This window comes from Argiope bruennichi, chromosome 5 (assembly GCF_947563725.1).
Source record: "Argiope bruennichi chromosome 5, qqArgBrue1.1, whole genome shotgun sequence".
NCBI classification, from domain to species: Eukaryota; Metazoa; Arthropoda; class Arachnida; order Araneae; family Araneidae; genus Argiope; species Argiope bruennichi.
In genome coordinates, this window is record NC_079155.1 from 89933072 (window position 1) to 89936237 (window position 3166).

A 3166-nucleotide genomic window follows, 5' to 3' on the forward strand; every position below is an offset into this window, starting at 1 on the left:
TTGACCATATAGAACGGAGGATAATCGGAAAGTTCCTGAGTGGGTATGACAATACGTCTATTAAAAAAGAACAGAACAGGAAAAACAAAACAAAACTGCATACCAAATATCATTATATAAAGTGCCTGTGAAATTTTCTTTTATTAGAATGAAAGATTTAAATTACATTTTGAACTTAATATGTCTAAGAGCGGATCGTCCGTCAGTGTGTTGTTCGCGTGTCCACTTGAGTTAGATGCAAGAAGTTTGTTTTTACAACAAAGTGATAGATATTGCACATGTTAAAACCACCAAAGTATAGTTTATTTGTTTGCGTTTTCATGTGCAAGTGTATTTGGTAACAAAACATAATGAGCCGGATAAATAATTAATCAATAAATAAGCCAGATCATTTTTAAATTCGATATAATATATTTAATACAAAAATATAGATGTATCGACATGTTGAATCTAATCGGTCAATGTGAAGAGAACTGGAATGATTAACGATGCATTTATTTTATGAAGCTAAATATATCTATTCTATAAACATACAAGAATGCCGATAAATAATGCCGATATGCAGAAGCTTTCAGAAAGTATAAAATTCTGTACGTTGAACGTGTATAAAAGCAATGGGAAAACAAAACACGAGATTATACGAGGACAGTTCTTGAATATAATTTTTCTGAAATATTTATACTCTTGGTATTGTAAAAAAGTTTAATTCGTTTATTTCTTATTTGTTGGTTTTTCGTTACTACTAATTTTTATTATTTTAAAATTATATTTTGGAAAATATTCAGTCATGTCAGATAAAACTCGTGCCAGAAAATCCTTTTACATAAAAAAAGAACAATTTTGGTGAAATTCTTATAATGCTCAAATTGTAAACGGATCTTTTAACTACTTTTAACTTTTAGAATCGCAACAGCTTTGAGATATTAAAATGTTTCAATTGCTTCCGAAGAGAAACAATTAAGATTTTTAATATTTTACTGTTACAGAGTTTCGTCTCAATTTAAAATAATTTTTCATTTGAATATAAAGCAAATTTATTCATTATGTTTTCTTTCATTATGAAATAAGTTTAATTGTCTAAAAATACATTAAAACATAATAAAATGCGCATAAAAGAGTTGTAATGAGGAAGAAGTATAATTATATGTTTGTTGACTAATGTCTGGACTTTCAGAATTTTTTTTGGAGCTAGTTGTAGTAAATTAAAAAACAAACAAACATATTAATGAATTAATATGATTCGATTAAAATAACATATACCCATACAACCAGATATGTTATTTTTAATTTCAACTATCTTTTATTAGTGCTTTAATTAAATAAAAGACAGGAATTGTTCGCAGAAAAAATGTGCAACCGTATTACAAAAATTTAAAATTGATTCAAGAAAACTGAGAAATTAAATTGATAACTCTGATCTTACTGATCTTATTTTGTGTATAAAAAACTTATCTTATTTGATTATAAAAATAAATTTTCAAAACATCTTAGCCAGGTTCAATTAAGATTTAACTGAACTAATAATTTAAATTTTATAACATCGAGTTGAAAAAATTTATTTTATCAGTAATGAATTCATTCACAATCCATTATTTAGTGCTTTTCTCTTTGTAAAGAAAATGATATGTAATATTTTAGAGTATTTATATTTTTCGATGAATATGAAATTGGTGTTTCTTATTTTATATCATTATTTTATGATATTGTAAGTCCGGGTGTTTAAATTAAAATTTGTTGTGCCTTTGAGGGTAAAATAGTTGGTGAATGAATATGTATGTTATTTAAATACAACACAAAGGCGCACGCGCGTCCAGCACTTTGACCTTGTTATATTGTAAATGCCATAATTAGAATAATTTTGATTGGTTTGTAACTAATATGAGAATATGGTTTAAGAAGTGTGAATATTTCTACCGTTTCATAGATATGCCATCCATGCCTAATCAAAATGCTGGGTATTCGAAATTTTCATTTTCCCATAACTCTTTAGGTATGCAGATAGAAAGTTAATTCAAATCAAACGAACTTTTTGTCTCAGTCGAAATAATAATTCTTGCAGAAGATTTGGATTGTTACATTAACTTCATGAAGTTAAAAATTATTTTTCAATACATAATTTTGATTATTTACAACTAATGACCAGAGTCTTACTCAACTATAAACTGTTCCAGATGCTTTCACACCCTACTCCTAAACTTTAAGAAATTAGAGGAAGAAATGACGAAAAAGGCACACTCTTTATTTTTCGACAGGATAAATCTTATTTTCCCTCTTGGATGCTTGCAGGAATTTAAAACTTTTGTATCATTTTAATTGACGCCAATTAAGAGCTTTTGGTAACATAACACAATAATACAATGTCGCATTTTTTTTTTGTGAAAACTGAGTAGGACATCCGAATTTTTTTCAAAAAGAGGACAATTAGGATTGTTCTCCTGTCTGTCCAACCCAGGTGAAAAATTATAATTTGAAAAAGTGAAATTAGGAAACTAAAAACTGTATTTGGTGCCAAATTGAAATAATACTAATTTAGAGATATTAATTTTTAATTTTATTTCTAGGTGAATTTTCTATTTTAGTTTTACAAGTACGTGAGGCCGTTTACTAATTTGTTTTTAAGACGAAATAATTTTTTAAATTCAAAATTAGAAAGTGGAGATATACATGCATCAAATTATTCAAATATATGCATCAAATTAAATGTAAATAATTCACATATAATTCACAAAATAAACACCAGTTTAACCATTTGCATATAAAAATCTTCTGCATGGTAATAAACTTCTTTTACTTAGTCAAGGCGCTAATTTTGCTTGAAAAATACATGTTGAACATTTCATCTTTTCTCTTCCTGAAAGAACATGCGTGCATATCAGAGTTATGTGACCTTAAAAGTTTGATATCTTATTCGTTTCACGTTAGATTCTCACGCAAAATTATAGAGGTGCGTCTATCACGATTATGTCATGTGAGACGTTGCGTGATCTTTTGGCTTACGTCTCTTCCAGGTTGGACAGAATCCAGCCGCCTGCCTAAAGGCAATGAATTCATCAGACTGGGACTGCTTTTCACTTTATACGAGGGGTTAAGTCTGCAGTGAATGACTTTTATTTCTTTGCCATTTCTTTATCTATCTGAAGCACGATGAAGGCCTTCTTTTCACAAC